The sequence below is a fragment of the Neopelma chrysocephalum genome, unplaced genomic scaffold (genome assembly GCF_003984885.1).
Source record: "Neopelma chrysocephalum unplaced genomic scaffold, ASM398488v2 Primary Assembly neopelma1_24, whole genome shotgun sequence".
NCBI classification, from domain to species: domain Eukaryota; kingdom Metazoa; phylum Chordata; class Aves; order Passeriformes; family Pipridae; genus Neopelma; species Neopelma chrysocephalum.
This window is the reverse complement of record NW_020897693.1, coordinates 20318596-20337561: the sequence shown is the minus strand read 5'-3', so window position 1 is coordinate 20337561 and position 18966 is coordinate 20318596. Positions and strand designations below refer to the sequence as shown.

The 18966-nt window shown below is 40.7% G+C and overlaps 1 protein-coding gene across 4 annotated transcripts in view; it reads right to left on the bottom strand.

The window, feature by feature from the left end:
* NUMB (NUMB, endocytic adaptor protein) overlaps positions 1 to 18611 on the bottom strand; it is a 91213-nt gene extending 72602 nt beyond the window's left edge. Inside the window, exon 1 of one of the 4 annotated variants that reach the window (XM_027707178.1) lies at positions 18530 to 18611. The gene's annotated coding sequence lies outside the window, so the exon portion shown is untranslated. Of the gene's footprint in view, positions 1 to 2867; positions 2962 to 18529 lie in introns of those variants that run through there. The other 3 variants (XM_027707172.1, XM_027707205.1, XM_027707192.1) reach the window with 3 other exon arrangements.
* Between the last annotated feature and the right edge of the window lie 355 nt (positions 18612 to 18966).

The following is an 18966-nucleotide window of genomic DNA, read 5'->3' as shown; positions in this document are numbered from 1 at the left end:
GCCTAGATAAGCCCATGTACTCAATAGGGTATCAGAGTCCTTACCTCAGACAACGAGGAAACTCTGTACCTTGTTATCTTGACAGGGAATTTCATAAAGGCCAGCACTTGGGGTGTGTTTGGCACAGGCAAAGGCCAAAAACATAACAAGCTCAGTACCTGTACCTTAAACTAAATCATAAACTATAAAGGAGGGGGTCAGTTAGGTAACATTTTGACAGAATAGTACTCCAGATCCCAGAAAGCACTTAATTTAAACAGAACTCTATCTTGTGACTGAAACCCTGGACTAAGACACACTTCTCTGAAAGTCTAAGCATTTGTCTTTACTATTGTTTTGGTTTTCTCTCTCTTTTTTTTTTTTAATGTTTTAGATACTCAGAGTACACTACGAACAAATCAATTTAATTAGAGATGTGCTAAAACACATATTCCACACCACTGAGCTTTACAGAGCTATGGGAGAGCATGCTGTGCTCTGTGGATAAAGAAATATTACTCCTTTTAACTCTACTAGGATGAAGAAGAGATACCACAAGGCAACGTTTGGGTTGGTGTTTTTTTCCTCCAGAGAGAGGAAAAAAGTTACCACAGCTACATTATCTAAGAGTGGACAACTCTAACTTGGGACCAAGTTGTACAGCACACTGTTTGCAGACTGAATCGATACACAGAGGCAGACTCTCATTATTCAGGATAAAGGCTGGTTGCCCTATAGTGTACATATCATCCCCTACAACAAAGCCTGGGACCCACCCAAGTAGATTCAGCTCAAGCCCACAACTCATAAAGCCAAGGAGCTACAGCCTGGCTGCATCATCATCCCCAAACCAACTCCCTATCACTGGAACTGCTCTGGGAAGTGCTTCAAAGTATGGCAGCTACTAATGGTTCAACTGAGCTTAACAGCAACTTGTAATTGATCTCTTCAGAAAGTACAGAGGATAACCTACAACCTGCAAGTTTGGCCTTTTACTCCATCTGTACCAACATCCCTGATAGGGAATTAAAAAAAAAACAACCTAAGAATTATAGTTTTTCAACGCTGACAAAACCTGTTCAACTTGGAACTTCATGGTTAAGTATAATTAAGGCATCATAACACAAAGCATTGAGAAGAGGTAAACTGCAATACTGTCAATTGCAGCAATTGTTTCAATAGACCTGTATAAACTATTCAGAGTGAAACAGTAAATGCTTAATTCTATCTTTGCTTGTTTAGTTTGTGACTGTATTAATAACAGTTTTTCCTAATACTAATAGTTTTTCTACTAGATAGACTTCAAGGACTAAATTTAAAACACATTACATCAATTACTAAACTGCATTTCACAACTTCTTTTGGATTTTGGCAACATCTCCTCCAGTTATTAGAGCAAACCTTTGAAAGACTCAAACTTACTCTCATACTGCGAGTTTCAAAGAAATTGATGTCTGTCTTTATTCAAACAACTAAAGAAGAAAGCAGAAAAGACTGCTTAAATACAGATGTAAGAGAACATTTGTACATAACTGGAACTTGGTACTTTTTATTAACAATTACTAGGCCTTATCTTAGTCCTATTTCATTTGAATACACATTTTCAAGAACATCCATCTTAACAAAGTGAATGAAATCTGTGAGAAATTCAGCCTTTCCTGTTCTCAACACCTAAACTGCCTTCAAGTTTGAGAGCACAATAGAAGAGATAATGAATAAATACAACCCCTTACCCACCTTACTGGTCAAGTATGTCTCTACTACCTCTGCAGATTACCTTTCCGTAAAGAACAAATCACCTTCACAACCAAAAGCAGAGAGATCCTACTTTGCAAGTCTGCATGTTTTAGACTCAAATTCTACTGATAAATTTACCTTTTGCAGAATTTCTTTTTCAAACAGTGCCAGATGTAAGGATACCAAATAACAAGCTGCTTCAGTATCACCACATTACCCAATTTCCAGACATATATATTCTTTTCACTTTTCACTTTAAGTTCTATTTTGTGACTGAAAGTTGTACTAAGAATAATACAGAAGACTAATAGAAAGCTTATGTAGAGATGGAGACGTCATGTTTGTTTGGTAGAAGTATTAAGACAAATAATGACCTCTAAAATTATCTTATTCATTCGAAAAGCAAGCCCTTTTCTTAAAAGTTGATGTTACCAGTTGTTAACAGGTTAACTTCTTAGTGCTTCTAAATTTTTGGGGGGGAGCATCAGCTTGCTTTCAGCCTCCGACAGTCAGAAATAAAAAAACCCACCACATACCATTTAGGCATTGTCAATTGGCACTTCTGGTTCACACTGCCATCGTCCCAGTGGAGCTGAGGCTCAAGAGAAAAACTGGAAATGGCCATTTTTCCATCTCTACTATTACCAACTGACCCAAGATTGTCTCTTAGCAACCAGTCTGAAATTGCCTTTAGAAGAAGAATTCCTACAGACACTTCTTCATATTTTAAGTCCTGCTAGTTGAAAAACATTAGCCATTTTCAGTCATAGTTATTTTCCATCTTACCCAGCATTTAAGAATTATGTTGTCTGCTTCAGTGGATATATCTTCACTCTCAGCAAAGCCAGTCACAGAGGATTTCTGGGTGTTTAAGTCTATGTATTTTAACACAAATTCTAATTGTTAGATTAATCGTGAACACTGCTGAATTTGTGAGCCTGAAAAGCTTCAGTTGGCATGACTGAACTAACTGCAAAATGAAATTACAGACTTATGACTTGTCATAACCATGAGATCTTTCCCCCACTTTCGTATCCAAAATTGATTTTAAAAGAATCATAGCAGACCTTCTGGCTCCAGCATCCATAAAGAGAAAAAAACCCAACATACAAGCTTTGCAAGTCACCCCTATTTAAAGAGATGGTCCTCACCTTGTACTTAAAACCTCTAATTACTTAATTTCTTGTATATCTTTTCTCTCCTTGAAGTATCTTTTGAACATACCCTTTTTGTCTTCAGGAACTCCTGTATTTTTTAACCCCTGGGGGAAAAAAAAAAAGGAAAAAATAAGAAAAAAGTTAAATAAGACCATAGGAGGAAGAAAAAACTTGTCCTACACCTGCCTCATTGCTTACGTTAATGTCATGTGGGACCTGAGAGCCAAAAGGCAGAATCCACCTTGAACAGCAAGAGTTTTAAAGCAACACATACCTTTGCTCATGCTGCAAGTACTTCTTTGGTGTAGACACCATTATCTCTGTGCTAATAAAACAAACCACTTCATTGGAAAATAACTGTGCACTGACTTTTCTTCCAATGCTTTTGAAGGAAGATCTTCACTTGCACAATTTAGTCAGAGGCCTCTACGGCCTGCAGGTCAGCAATTGCTCTGAAACCAGAATCTGATCTTTGACCTACAGCGGCAACAGGCAGCAAAGTCCTCCTGAAAACACTCATGGGACTGAGAGGAAGGGTGCTGATCCAAATGCACAAGAGCTGGAAACCATACCCAGGTAAAATCTTCCTCTTAAGCTCTGCCTGCTTTGAGCAGGCATGGCACATGCAGAAATAAGCAGGAAATGTTATTTCATCTACTCAGTACGAAAATGTGCCTTTCCAGCATAAGATCTGTCCTTTCAAGTTTTCTATAAGTTTTAAGCTTTCCCACTTGAAGAATAATGGGAAACCAGGTTTGACGAGAAGAAAACTGATTTTATTCATGATCAAGTTTTATGAAACAAGTAGAAAAAAACCTTTCAGTATCAATTATAAAAAGGAGGATTTCATCCAGACTATTTCAGAATCAAACAAAAGCTGCTCTCCAAAAGCCTCACATGGTTTTTCCATTAACATGCATTCTCACTTTGAACTCTCAGCCGTTTTCATACTTCAATTTCTGTTAAACTCTTCACTTTGAAGCAAACCTGTTCACATTTATAGCCAAGAGCTTGTTCGTAGAGAAGTTGCATTGGAACAGTTGCAAAGTCAGAATCTGAAATAACTGCTATTCAGAATTAAACCAGCTGGACAAAGCTAGCTAGACTGAAGGCAACTCACTAAAGACAATTCATTCTCACTATATAATTTGAGAAAAATCAAATGAGTTGCATAAGTAATCATTTCAGGAGGCAGTGTCAACTAATAACTTGGATTATTAATCACTTGTCCTTTGTATTAAACAGTGCTCAAATGCATCCATTATTTACAGTTTTCCTCAGGCTTAGAATGCTCTGCAGCTCTCTTCCTAAGGTATATCTGTAGGACTGTGTCCATGCCTAAACACAAGTCTCACATTTGATTTCAGGCAGCCCACTCTGACATCTGTCAGAACACCTGTGCCCATGTAGAAGCTATTTCGCACAGATGAAGGCATCAAGGAATTTAAAAAAAAAAAAAAATTAAAAAAACCCACAACTGTTTCAGAAAACAATGCAAGAGTTGCTTGCCAAATTTAGAAGGAATTTTGATCTTAGGCTCCAGCAAAACAGGGACAAAATACCTGATGCTGCTTTGCTTGGCACAGATAAGGCCTCTGACTTTAAAAATCTGAATGCCTGTCTATACAAAGAGATTTATAAATTACTAGAACAACTGGTAGAGGTTTCCTAGAAATACCAGAACATCCATTTCTGAAGACCCCATAATACAAATAACCCCTCAGTTCTTTAGGCATAAAAATAAGAGTTGCTCAACACACACACACAGCTTATTGAATCAGCTTCAGAACATTAACACCCAGGAGACCTGACAACTCCATTCGGCAAAAAGTTAAACAGTTACGTTGAGAAGTTTGGGGCAAAATTAATTTTCATAAAATTAAAGCATACATAACCCCACTAAGATTTTTCTAGATCAGCTGTCCTCATCACAGAACTAAACAAACTGGGAAGCTACATGTTTGAAACTCTGCTATTTTACTGCCTATTTAAAGTCAGACTTGCACACAGCAAAGCTCAATCACCATTCTTTAGAGAAACAGGAGAATTCAGCACAAGAGTTGGAAAATTCCATAGAAATGGTAAGGATAAAGTACGAAGTATAGCTGAACAAACACAGCAGGCATTTTTACCAAGGAAGCAGATCAAAGTGTACTTAATATTCAGCTTCTTCTCCCAGATTATATGCAATGTGCAAGTTTACTTCAAAATAACTTCTAAAAACAGCAATTACTTGTCATTTATCATTACAGAAAAGTTGGCTGGAGCAGACTGAAATTAAACACTTCCTCCTATCCAAATAAATTTTCCTGAGTCTATAATCATAAAGCATTTCTTTCATGGCTAAAATTCTTTAGCTCTTCCATAAATACAAGGTGTTTACCTCCCTATTAACTGGTCCATGTGATGAATTTTCCAACTTAATTGAACTCACCTATACTTCAGGTTTCCTTGCACAGGCTACTTAGAGCTAACAATTTTTTTTTTCTAAAAACTCTGTATTCTTTGCAGACTTTAAGGACTAATAGCCTGACAATCAACTACAATGTTACCAGATGTGTGTACCTGGTACTGCTACAGCCTTTTGCCAGAAAGGTAAGTGTTAGTTAAGATTCAAGGTACTGACCTGATGCTTCACTTACACAAAACCTGTAACAGGTTAAATAATAGTGAATTGATAATTCCACTTCTTTAACAAGTGAAATATGGAATTTTACAGATTGTACTGTTAAGGCAAGTGGCTGCATCTGCGCTCCCTGGTGCCTCAGGGTTACAAGCAAAGAAATACAACACAGCCTTTCTGAAGCAAGAGCTGATCAAATGAAGACATTTCAGAAACTAACATATAAATGCTTATTTCCATTAGAGATCTGTCTCAAAAAAAAAAATCAATGCTCAGAGCTCTCTGTAAGAGGTGGCTCCTGAAATAAGGTTTCATAGGCAGACAGCGCAGACAAGAGCTGCTTCTTCCTTCCCCTGAGAGGCAAAAAGAGCAGTCAGCAGTGGGGTAAGATGAAAACAGACATTAAAGGACCACAAGCAACACCCACTATCCTCTCATGGCCTAAAGTTTGCTATTGCTCAAGGTTCAGTGTAAGTGAAGTTCTCTAATGGACACGTTCTCATGCAAGCCCAGCACTTGTTCCATCCAATCAACCCAGCTATAGCACCACCACTTCCCACATAACAACCCCCCATCTGCCATTGGACCAAGCTGCCCTCATTTAAAGCAAAAAATCACACATACCAAGTAAGAGTGTTACATGCATACACTTAAGAGAGGGAAAAAAAAGCACCCATAGTCACCAAGTCAGTCACCACAACTTCCATCAGCCTCCCCTCCTTCAGAAGGGGCCCTCACAACTGGGCTGGAAGGCCATGCTTGCCCTTAGCCCACCTCTCTAGTCCACTGTATTCTTTATTACTTTTTCTTAGAACCAGGAACATTTTCAAAGTGATGACATAAAACACTTTCCCCTCAAAAAAAGCTGAAACACTGTACTCGTCCAAGAGCAACTATGTTTTTGTTTACCACCTGTGCAACTTGTCCTCTCAAAACACACAAACAACCTCTTTTGCTCCCCTATCATCTCAAAAATCATCAATGTGCCACTTCCACATGGAAACTAAGATAGGATAAACTATCTGTAAATTATCTTCTCTATTCCCTGCACTGGAGAACCTAAACTATGATTCCTTCACATTTAAAACCAGGTTGCAGGGGGTAGCTGTACCAACACAACTGCCCATTGCTTCCCCTAGTTCCCATTCTCCCTTACATCAGCATTTACTAGACCACTCGGAGACAATCTAGCTCACCACAGCAGCAGAAAATACTCACTTTTTGCTGGTTTCATTGAATGATTAGTTTATGAAAAAGTCAAATACAAAAGATGCAGCAGAAACACACAATAGACAGTGAGAACATTTCTTCCAGTGGCAGCAGTGGGGTTAAGAATGCATTAGATATCAAGGGCCACCCTTAGACATCCTCAGTAGCATCATTGCCAGGATCAAAAATACTTGTTAGTGAACAGGACTTGCTTGGGAAACAGATTTTTGAGTTAATAGGCCTTGTTTGTTTCTCTGAATGTGATAACACTGCCTAGGAGGTACATCTAGCACCTCCTTCAGAGGTATTTTAGAAGGAATAACCCATTAACCATAGAAATGTTTTAAACTTCCAAAGAGGCTTACAAGTATAAATCCCAAGGGTTATAAGCTAGAAAGTAGGAGGACTTGAGTCTAGACTGTTTTATTTGCTACGCTGAGCAGTACTACTCTTCCTTTTCAATGAGATTCTCCTATTCCTAAGTTTCCACCATGCACCACACTCAGGAGAACCAAATCATGATTTGCAGCTTGGAGCCTGGCCTGCCAAGAACTTAAACTTTAATGTTGAAAAATTTAAGTCTTCTGGATTTAACATCAAATAACCTATCAGCGACTAGATCTGTAGAACAAAATTAGAATTAAGCCAGATCTTACAAGTTTGCCTTTCACTATAAGAACCTGCACCTTTTGCCTTGAATTTTCTATGGGAGAAGGTTAAGGAAAATAAGCAAATAAATAAAACAAACAGGAATAGAAAAGAAAAAAGCAGAGAATCCACGAACCTGCTTCTTCTTTAACAAACTTGTGCTGCGCTATGGAACATGGTTTGCAAAATCAGCAAAGAATTGGCAATTTTCTTCCACATCCTTTACTTCCTGTGAACCACAAGAATTCTTTTTTGAATGAGTCCTTCATATTGGATTTACTTCACTGATTTCACAGAATCATACAATCTGCTACTGTTCTGCCTCTCCCCCTTCCTGCTAATCTGAATTTCTGATATTCAGATATTTCATTAGTCACAGTTAAAAGAAATGTTCCTACCTGCTTAAAGACCACTACATAGTGACCTGTACTTACTACAGAATAAAGGAGAATTTTAAGCATATTAAACTATTCTGATCACCTTTCAGACAAACCCTGAGTGATATTCCTATGCCCAAATAGATGAGTCATTAAAACCTTAAATGAATGTGAAGTACTTCCCTAACTTTGCTCTGGACAAGACTGTAACATATTTCATTACTCTCAATCTAAACAGTAACCACCTCACACATTTTCCATGCATCTGAACTTAAGTGATCCCAACTCCAATACGAAATTATAACATATATAATGTCCGAAATAATATACATTAATGACAGTGCTCTTAGTTAAGTCCTTTACAAATGTTATTGGGACTAAAGACCTGTGGGAAGGGTATGGGGACATGATTTCTTATCCTCAGGAAAATAAAAACAACCTCTAAATTGCATGAAAGAATTAGCATTAAAACCCAGGAACTTCTGTAACCCAGTTCCAAACTTAAAACAGCAGATAATGAAGTCCCCCCAAAGCAAACACAGAATTATGCCATACCTAATACAGCAATGCAGCTTTCTTGAACACCTATGCATAAATGAGACTGATCTTCATACACTCCATACTAGGATTACTAAGGGAATATTACCTTTCTCTTTTCTTTTTTTTTCTTCAAACTGACACCTGACATGGCAACTATTATGTGTTTGTTTTTAAAAGATGAAAACACAGAATGAAAAAAAAAAACCAAGACCATCCTTGCTACTTCCCTAAACTAATCACTGTCTTCAATCACGACAAGGTGCCTAAATGAAGCAAAAGCTAAGGATTACCAGAATTCAACAAACTCATTGCTTAGATCTTAGGAGTTATTAAGTCCTGAGTGGAAGGGCTATTCACAGTTCCATGTAAACAGCTATGGATAGAAGCAATTCCCAAAGTATTTCACACCAGTACCATTCCCAACTTTCTGAAAAGAGAATATCCCAAAAATTAGGCCTGCAGCTTGAGAGCCCTGCCAGCCATACATGCTTTATAAATACTGCACCACATGGTAAACCAAAGAAAGTACAGTGTAAAACCACAACTTTGGTCATGAACTGCTGGCGACATCCACAAATGCCACAAAGTATATCTGAAAGCAAGTTCTAGAAGATGGAATTAATGCTAACCTGAACTTCAAAATATGACAGCTATAGACATTTTACACCTACCACAGAACAGCAGCCCAGGATTTGGGGGTGATACAATGCAAGACTGGCAGATGTCAGTCCCTTTCCACTGAAGAAACTAGGACAGCAATTCACAGTAGATTGATCTAGTATCTCTGCACAGAACTAGACCAGATGCAATGCCATCTCAAATAGAGAAGTCAACAAATCATTAGCTATTTCATGAATATAAAGGCAAACCTAGTTGCAACTCATCAGTTTTTACACATGATATGTCTCAGAGCAGAAAGATGCACATTAGAAAGTTGAAAGACTGTCTCTCAAAGAGAAAAGGAAGCTCATGCAGAATTTACCTAGACCAAACATTGAAGCAGTACACTGAACAATAAGCAATCATTTACATAAAAGCCACATTAAGGCTGGAGTAAGCATGTTTGCACCTTTCTAGACGTAACTGGAGCCAGAGACAATGTGTGAAGGGGAACAAAATAAGCAATCCCATACCCTAGCTCTGTAAAATAAATGCTTTCTGCTCTTAGTAGAAAATCTGAAAGAAGGAAAATTTTGGGACTACTTTTTTTTTTCTCTCTAAGGTAACATTATTAGCATTGTTACAAGATAAACTATCTTCACCTCATTAATCACTTTATCATTTGCCTACATTTTGCCCACACTAATTGGTTCCATTTCCCACTTGATCTAATGTCACAAATAGCAAGACATCCATTCAGTTACTACTCTTGTGGTTAGAGGGCTGCAAAGCCCTTACTTGCAGAAACCTCTACTTCTAGGGCCATTATGCAGGGGGACAGAACTAAGTCTGGTCACCAGACTGTGACGTGCTATTCGGAGAACAAGAGCTAAGGCAGTGAGTAGAACACAGCTGGTTTAGATTAAATCTTAGCATTTACTAGAAGCAGACAGCAAGACAATGTGGTAGCAGTCAGGAGATCTGCCATCACTGATGGATTTGAGATGTGTTCTCCTCTCTGAAACTTAGGTCCTATGACAAGATGATCAGCGTTAGGCTGCTCACAAAACTAGACCTACAGATGCCTTTCTACCGAAAAAGCATGGAGTCAACATTACCTGTGCCACAGAAATCACTTATAGATCTAGAAGAAACACCAGTGAAGATCTCCTGAATCCTGAAGATCTCCTTCACCTCAGGTGGGATCTTTTGAGGGTGAGTAAGGCAGGCAGGACCACTTCCAAAACATACTAGCTCACAGTTTCACTAGTCGAATGCACCGGATCCATGTCACTTCCTTTTAGCAACAGCACAGCCCCTCTGTTCATCCTCCTCCACCCAAAGCTTTAGGGCTAGCGCTTGCAAAAGTGGAAACAGGGAACTGACCCTGCTGAAAACAAACCTGGAAAAGGGAAATTTTTTTATTGTTTATTCAATTCAAGAACAGAATATACAATCCTGGGGTGCTAAACGGCAATTCAGAAGTGCAAGAAGCTTGGCTCTCATCAGGCAAAACTGGAGATAAGTCACGATCCAGCATCTCAGACAATTCCAGGATACATCATATTTCAAAAACGTTTCTCACCTCTGAACACCTGATTTATTTTTTTGTCTGAAATGCAGGAGATGAAAGAGAGCAACAGACCATCAAATCAACTAAATTTCTGCTGGTAAGAGAAAATACCCAACAGGAGAAGGCAAGCCATTTTGTGGAAAACTTTTTTTCCCCCCCAACAAATTGACAATACTCATTCAAATCAAAGCAGTACAGTACACTATTAAGAAATAAGGCATGAAAAATGAGGAATAAGGAAATTAAGGTAGAATCAGATTTTCATCCTGGATTTTCTCAAAAACAACTATTTTTATCTACTTCTTTATCTTCCCTAGGATTTCCATAACAAGAATAAAATTTCCACAGTTCACAGGATCTCACTGTGTTTGGTGTATTTTGACCTCAGCACTGACCACCTCAGAAGAAAGGAAGAACTGTATCTACAGTATTAGAACAGCAATTTCACAGTTAAACTAATATGTGGTAGAGATTTTTTTCTTCTCCACTTGAATGATAAACATTCTTTACACCGTACAATTTTCAGAATTGGATCCTTAACTTCAAGTTGACAAACATTGTAGGCAGACAAATAATGCTGCTTTTTTCCAGGTTCCTGGTCTCTGCATGGGCAAGATGCTGAACACTATGTGGGTATGACTGACTACTCTGAGAACAAACTCTTTGAATGCAAAGTAAATGATGGTCAAAGGAAGAATTAATTACAAAGAGAATAACTGATTGCAACCAAGAATAAAATTGAAGTACAGGACCATGTCTGAAATGTGAGGTAATGGAAATGAATCTCTATTATGTCATATATGTCAATAAAGGTAATTTCTGAGAAAAAAATTCTGTATGTCTAAGAATGAGGAAAACTTTCAGATAGTACTAAGCACATACCTCTTTAAAGGGGTGTACCCTACCTCGCCAGACAGCAAAGAAATATTTATATATTTCGGCTATTCAAGTTTGTGCAAAGCCAATCTAACAAGCATTCATTTAATGCTCTTGAATAATTACTAAAATTTCTATTGCAGTACTGAAGAAAAAATAACAGTGACCTTATTTGGAGGACAACACTCTCAGACTGTGAGTATTCCTTATGAAAATCCAAGACACAAAGTACTCAAGTTGGTAAAAGGCTTAGAGAAAACCTAAATATTATCTTCGATGTACCACTGTGCCACTCCTGGGGGAGCACAAGAATTACTTAATTTAGTTACCATACCATTCATTACAGACTGATGGAGGAGTCTCTGGGCCATCTAATCTAGTGAGTCAGAATTTGCCCACATAAAACCTGATAAAAAATAAAAGCCACATAACACTATTACAGACATCTAAATGAAATGATAAATGATCCATACTGAATATTAGCAAGATGCATCTATTCAAAACATACCCAGAGAGTTTGACAAAGCATTCAGTGACTCTTCTATTTGCCAGCTGCCTACAGTAAATTCAACACATAGCTTATATTCTCTATAAAATTAACTATGAAAAGGTTGTTATAAAAACAACTATTTTATAGACACTTTCAGAAAACATCCTAGCAAAAAGATTCAGGCCAACTGAATCACAGTCCTTCATTCCTTGCATGAGGCTGGCTTTCTGCTACCAAGCTAAGAGAAATACACAGGGCTGCCCAATTGCTCAAAGACTGAGTGGCTTTTTATAGGCTGCTTTCTGGACATAGGAAATCCACATACTGCATAGTAGAGAGGCGCTTTAAACTAACAAATTGCCTCTAAAAAACAAGTTCATGTTATTTTAAAAAAAGCAAACCTCATGTGTAAACAAATATGCATAGAAATGTCATTACACTATTTCAAAGCCACCCTGTGCAAACCCAATTAAAGAAAGAGCACATTATATGAGATGCTCTTCACACAGACACTGTAACGTACACAGAAATAACAAAGTTTATAGACACAAGCAAAACTGAACATTAATATTAAACTCCGACAATATTCAAGGCCTGTTAATATGAGAGTACACAATTAACCCTAACCATTAACTAGACTACTGACAATTCAACTGCGGGGGGAGGAAAGAAACCCCAAAAATCCACTTTATCAGTAAATACCTGCTAAAATACAAAAAGCAAAACCAACATCACAGCCACTGAATCCCATGAAGTCTGGTCTATGTAATACCTTAAACTAGACAATTCTTATATCTGGCATTTTCAGACGGAGTGAAGGAATTCGACGCACAGGTGATAGACATTTCAACTGAAATGCGATGACTCGACATAAATGCAGACTCTGCACTGATCAGAACTACAAAGAAGAACCCACGCAGGAACTCCAGCCCAGCACAAAGCACTAAGCCTTGACCAGCACCACCCAAATGGTCAATGATGAGTAAATTCTTTCTCAGGCTTCCTACACTAGATTAAGCCTCGCAGGCTTTCTGGAGACAGTATCATATCTCATTCTTGTAAATGAAAAATAGTCAAGAGAAAGATCATGTTCAGCAGACTTTGACAATAAAATACTCGGTTTTTCATTAAAAAAAAAAGTATATGTTTTACAAAGGCATATTAGTAAAGCAGGGGAAAAGACTGGAAAATTCATCTGTCCCACTGCCAAGACAAGGCAGCCACAACCCCCAGAGTACAGCCTATACAGCTCTGTAGCCCTGCAGTTACAGCAGTCTGTACAAATCAAATGAGTATCAACTGTCTTTTTGTAAGAAAAAGAACACACTGCTTTTTTTCCCCACAGAATTCAGGTTATTACTTTGAGTAAGAAACAAATATTAGAGGGGAAAAAAATCAAGTCAGCAATTAAGCTTCATGGGACTATGGTATTCAGCTATTTGCTTCACACAAGCTAGTCTAGTGCTACTGAGTTCCAAAGGAAAAAAAATCCAAGAAAAAAAAATAGAAGTTTACTGTTAAACACATTTAGAGACAGGAACATAATTGCTTTTCCCTCATACTGTGAAAAAATAGAAATCCAACACTTTTACCATTAGTTACTAAACAAAAGTTAGACCCAGCCTATATCAATTGTGACCCAAGGTTCTATTTATATCATTCCTCCATATGGGGAACAAATTCCCTATCATGTCTCCACAGATTTTTACTTCAGCAGTTGATGAATTAATGCCTTTGAAAGAAGACTATCCTCACCCAAAATCTTAAGTCAATACACAAAGATATCAGCTAACTGAAGACCCAAGCATTTACCAGCCACTCAGCACTGCAAGGCAAACTGAGTACCTAGGAGAGTTTGGCACTTTTAAGCTCAGTGGTGCCCATCAGCCTTGGAAAAGTCCTGTACAGCCTTGGAAAAGCCAAGGTATCTCTAGTCTTAGTGGATTACAGAAATAAGCTTCTTTAACAGTCTAAAATCAGTTCACTGCTGGAAGTGGACCCTCAGCACAGGCTTGAACTGCATTAATGAAGTTTAAACAACATTAAATGTAGAAGGAGAGAGAGACTCTTAATGTTTGGAGTTTTTTCCCTAGAAAAATAAACTGATTAAGAGTGGTCACTTGCAAATTAAGAACGAAGTTAGCACGCACTAAGAGTGGTTTCTGGCCAAGTGCATGTTTTTTTTATAATAGCCCCAGTAATACTTGCAGCTCGTAGATCGGTGGCCTCCGAAGAAGCCCAGGTCAATGACCAAGTACATACCTACAGAAAGCAGTTCTGATTAATAAACTCTCTGGGTAAAAAGATTACAGAGTACTGCTTACAATCCAATTCACCAGGAAGTTCCAGCTTGTTGTTTCCCAAAAAAGGAAAGGTAATCAGAAAAAGATTCCAGTTTGGTCCAAGTCTTAACACAATGTATTTGAAACCACTCTTTCACTTAGAAGGCTAACAACTTTGGTTCTGGCTTCAGTATCAAAACTAACCGGCAAAATCTCAAAAATCCTACAGATTCAGCACTCAAAGAAGCCAAGAACGTGTTTGAGATCCCCAGACTCTGAAATTAATGGCTTCACATTTTCCTCGAGAGCACCTTTACATTTTGGCATATATATTCCTTTCAACCAATTTCTCACATACAAATCATTTGTCCTGACACACTTTGTCACAAGTCTACAGAAAGAGAAGTTCCATAAATTAGTAGCCAGAAACATCTTAAAGCTATCACACCTGGTAACTACAGAACACCAGGACTCCACAAATAATTACTTTGTAAGACAAGTACTGAACAAAGCAATTCAAGTTTTCAGAGCTATCTCCTAACAATACATTTCAAAGGATTCTGGATGAATGTCTAACTCCAGCTACATATGACATGATGTCATTTCTACTTTTAAACTGACATCTGTCAGTTGTGAGTCTTGGTCAATAAAAATGAAAAAAAAATTTTAAAAAGGAGAAAAAAAAACAAAAACAAAACCAAACACCGCCTCCTGCACAGTGGAACAGTCCTCTGAATCTTGCTTGTTAAGAAAATTTTCTTCTTTCTGATGCAACATCTGCTTCAACAATACACCATAAAGAACATCAATTCAAAATGAGTATTTGATGGATCCCACATTTAAGATGAGAACACATCCTCTTTCAGACACATCTGTGCCAGTCTGAGGTTACTGTGCTTAGCCCATCCCTAGCTCCACATCCTTCACTTGTTACTGTTTCCACCCACATCAAAATGCCAGCTGAGAAAAATGGAAGAACACTCTTGGATATATTTGTTATTTTATTACCCAAGCCAGCTTAAACCGGTTTGCTACAGGCCTTTGTTAGCCCAAGTCATGTAAAGGTTGATGGAAAGGTACAGTTCCAGAAAAGCTCAAAGAAATTTAAATCAGAGCTCCTATGGCCCCCATCTCCAACCCCCATCTCATTCATTTCAACAGGAAGTCCCATTCCCACCCCCTGACCTGGATGATCAGCCAGTTAAGAAACATGATCCAGCCAAAATTCAACAAAACAAAAAAAAGCAATTAATTACCAGCCTGATTAACTCCCCGACTTTGCCTAACTCGCAGCCACAAAGGCTTCCTTGCCAACAGGGGAAGACGCACAGTCAAGAAGGAGAGAGGACCACCACAGCTCCAGTTTAAGCTGCCAAGTTTCTTGACAAGCTTAGGCAAAACTAAAATAGAGCCACTTCAGAAAAGAGCAGTCACAGCCTCCTCCTCCTATGCAAGCAATAACATTTGTATAGCCATGAAGTCAGTTCAGGCAGTTGATCCAACTGAAGCTTAACATTTTTTTGTACGACCATTTTCAGCTGGATCAGCAAAGAAAGATTAACATGGGGAAAACAGATCCTTTTGGTGAAAGCATTGGCAGAAAAATCAAAGCTGCTCTGGTGGTAATGCAATAACATGACTGTAGAGGACGTGTTAAGTCTTAGCTCAATTGAATTTATGCTTAGTATTCTGCAAAAAAAGAAAGGCAATACACTCCAATGTCACTTATTAAAATTGAGATCTCAATTGAGACTGAACAAATAATCTGTAGTTTTAATATATGTTCACTGATCAAAACAAACTCCAAAACCAAGACTAAGGGCATGATTTCACATTAGTTTAAACCAAGCTTGCTTGATAACTGGCAAAACTAATAAAAATACAAATAAACTTTGACATTCCCCCTAAAAAAAAAACAAGGTCAGCAGAATGTGTAAGATGAGTGCAATAAGTAGGATAGAACCCCTAAGTCATCAATTACACCATCTTAGGCTGTCATGAGAATCTCCTACCTGACAGATTCTGTAAAATATCTTTTCTAGAGTGCAGAAAATTTAATTTCTATAGCATTAGGGCAATTTAATTTTTTTCCATTGTTATGCAGCTCCATCAACATTACTGTGGAATAAAACCAGCTACAGGTGGAATTCAAGGATCCTGTAGGGTGCTGTAACAAGTTCGCACAAACAAAGAAATCTACTACAATATGTTATCCCAACAGCCCCTATTCCTGGGGAGGCAAGCACTTTTGCAAGGATTTTCACTGTCATTTCAGAAAGCTTTTATCCCACCACGTTCTTTTTGGTAAGAAAGAAAACTACTTACAGATCACTGTGACACCAAGCAGCTACATCAAACTACAAAATGCAAGAGTCAGAAGTCTTGCGAGTTTTAAGAGCCCAGCGTGGCTTGTTGGTTTGGGTTGTTTTCTTCCTAAATGCACAATGCTGTCAGCTCCTAATACAAAATCAGAGGGTTTCACAACACTAGGGTGAGAAGATAAACAAACTTGTTTACTCTGTCTAGTTTACATGCACCTTCAGTTTCCACATATTTAAGATAAGTAATAAATGCAGGAAAGTATTTCCCAGGCCGAAAAATAAATTTTCTGCTAATATGGATTTAAATGGCTGTTCTGAAATGCATTTCACATGTATACTTTAGGAAAAAAGAATCTTTGATGTGTTATGTTTAGAGTTCCATAAATCTGAATTTTCACTGAGGCTTAAAACCAACACCTTACTCAATTACAGATTAAAAAGAGTTTACTGTAGGATAACTCAGGCTACCAAGAGTCTTAGAATCACAAGTAAGCATGAACACATCTCCAAATTCATTTTTTTGGACTTCGTTCACATTATTTCTCCATAAGATTTGCTAAGGGAAAAAAAAACAGCATTTCCACAGAGAATTGCCAAGAGATGAAGAAATGGAAAACATACGCTGATGAACAAAAAACCAACATTGTTTCTCTATGGTAACTACTAACTTCTGCATAATCATAAAGACCATTTCAGAAGTAACCATAGATCAATAAGTCAAATAGAACTGAGTCAGAAATCCATTTAAATATTTACACTTTTTGCTACAAGCCATACCTAGAGTAATACTGTAGCCAAACCTAATGACTGTGCCTTCCATTTTACACACTCTCCTCATTCAGGAGCCTATCTGAAGAGGAGGAATGATCAAAAATACAAAACAACAAGAAAGCAAAGGAAAACAAAATAAAAAACCCTTAAACGGTACAAACAGACATTGTTGACAGTTATAAGCGTCCCCTACTCCGGACAGATGAATTACGAAATATTGACAACAACACCGAAAACAGAGCAGCACACAGAAAAAGCTCCCTTATCATTCCATAAACCATTAACGAGTAGGTTACATAAATCGACTGGACCGAAGGAGTTGTAGACCAGAGCTACTGCAAGGCATTAACTCTCCTCTGAGGGATGCATCATTTCATTCTTGAAGACTGGTCATCTCCGTGAGCGCAACAAAAGGAGTTAAGCGCATTCCGAACAGGAGCTGCGTTGTAACCCTTCGTGACCCCCCGAGCACCGAGTGGGCGATGCTCCCGGCCCCGCCGCAGCCCCCGTCTCCACGCTGTTGCTCATCCATCCCTTCTGCGCCCGCAGGACGGGCCGAACCCGGCCGGCTGTTCCTTTGTGCAGCTTGGCGGGCTGCCGCACAAGCACAGCGGCACCGGCCAAGCCACGAACCGGGTGGAAGGAGACGAGGGAGTCCCGCTGCTCGGGGGGGCCCCTTTCCCCTACAACTCCCGCTGCCAGGCTGGGTCCTCAGCGCCATCGCCTCGGAGCCTCGTCCCGACGGCTCCCGAACTTCATAGCGCCCCAGCCCCGGCTGAGATGAGGAGGAGGATTTCGGGGAAGCTCCAACTCCCCGGAGCCCCCGCTCGCTCCCGCGGCCGCGCAGGGGCGGCAGGCGATACAAAGCGCCCGGGAGCGGCCGCGCCAGAGGGACCCTCTGACGGAAACCTGGCTGGGATTCAAGGCCTAGGAGAGACCGCAGGCACGGCAGCCCCGGGAGAGCCCCAGGAAGCGGCGGCGCCGCGGGGGTCGCTCTCCCGGGCCAGCAGCTCGGTGCAGCCCGCAGGGCCTTTCGGTGCCGCGGCCGCCCCCCGCGGGCTCCACCTGCGCCGGGCCCCCGCCCTGCCGCACCCCGGGAATCGCGCCCCACCCCGTCGCCCCCCCCGAGGCGCGGACCGGAGGGCGCACCCGCATTGCTCCCGGCCCCCCACGCACTTTCGCGGGGCACCCCCGCTTTCCCCCCCCACGCCGGCCCCTCAGGCTGCCCCCGCCTCTGGCGCGCCCCCCCGCCGCCGGACCCACCCGCGCCCTACGGGGTTCGCACGGCCGCGCCACGCCCGCCCGCGGCACCGGCCCCCGCCCGCCGAGGCGAAGGCCGCGCTCACCTGCCGCCCGCAGCCGCCTCCCTCCGGCGCCTCCTCCGCCGCCCGTCGCCACCGAGCAGCGCCGCCGCCGCCCGCCGCCGCCGCTCCGCCCCCGCCCCCTCGGCCGCGGCTCCCGCCCCCGCCGCCCGCCACGCCCAACCCGACCGCCTATTGGCCGCGCGCCCAGGGTTTGGCCTTAAGATTGGTACGAGGAGCCGTCCATCAAAGCTGCGGCCCCGCCCTTCCCCGCCCACGGGTCCCGGGTGTTTTATTCACGCCGGGGCTCTGGCGCCCCCACTTACCCGCTGCCGGCCCCGATTGGCTGAGGCGGTGGGAGCAGCGAGCCAGGATTGGCTGCCCGAGGTGCCAGTGCGGGGTCGCGACCACCCCCCCACTCGGGGCTGGGCGGGAAGGCGGCGGGGCCGCCGCGCGGGGTCAGAGCAGGGCCCGCCCGGGGC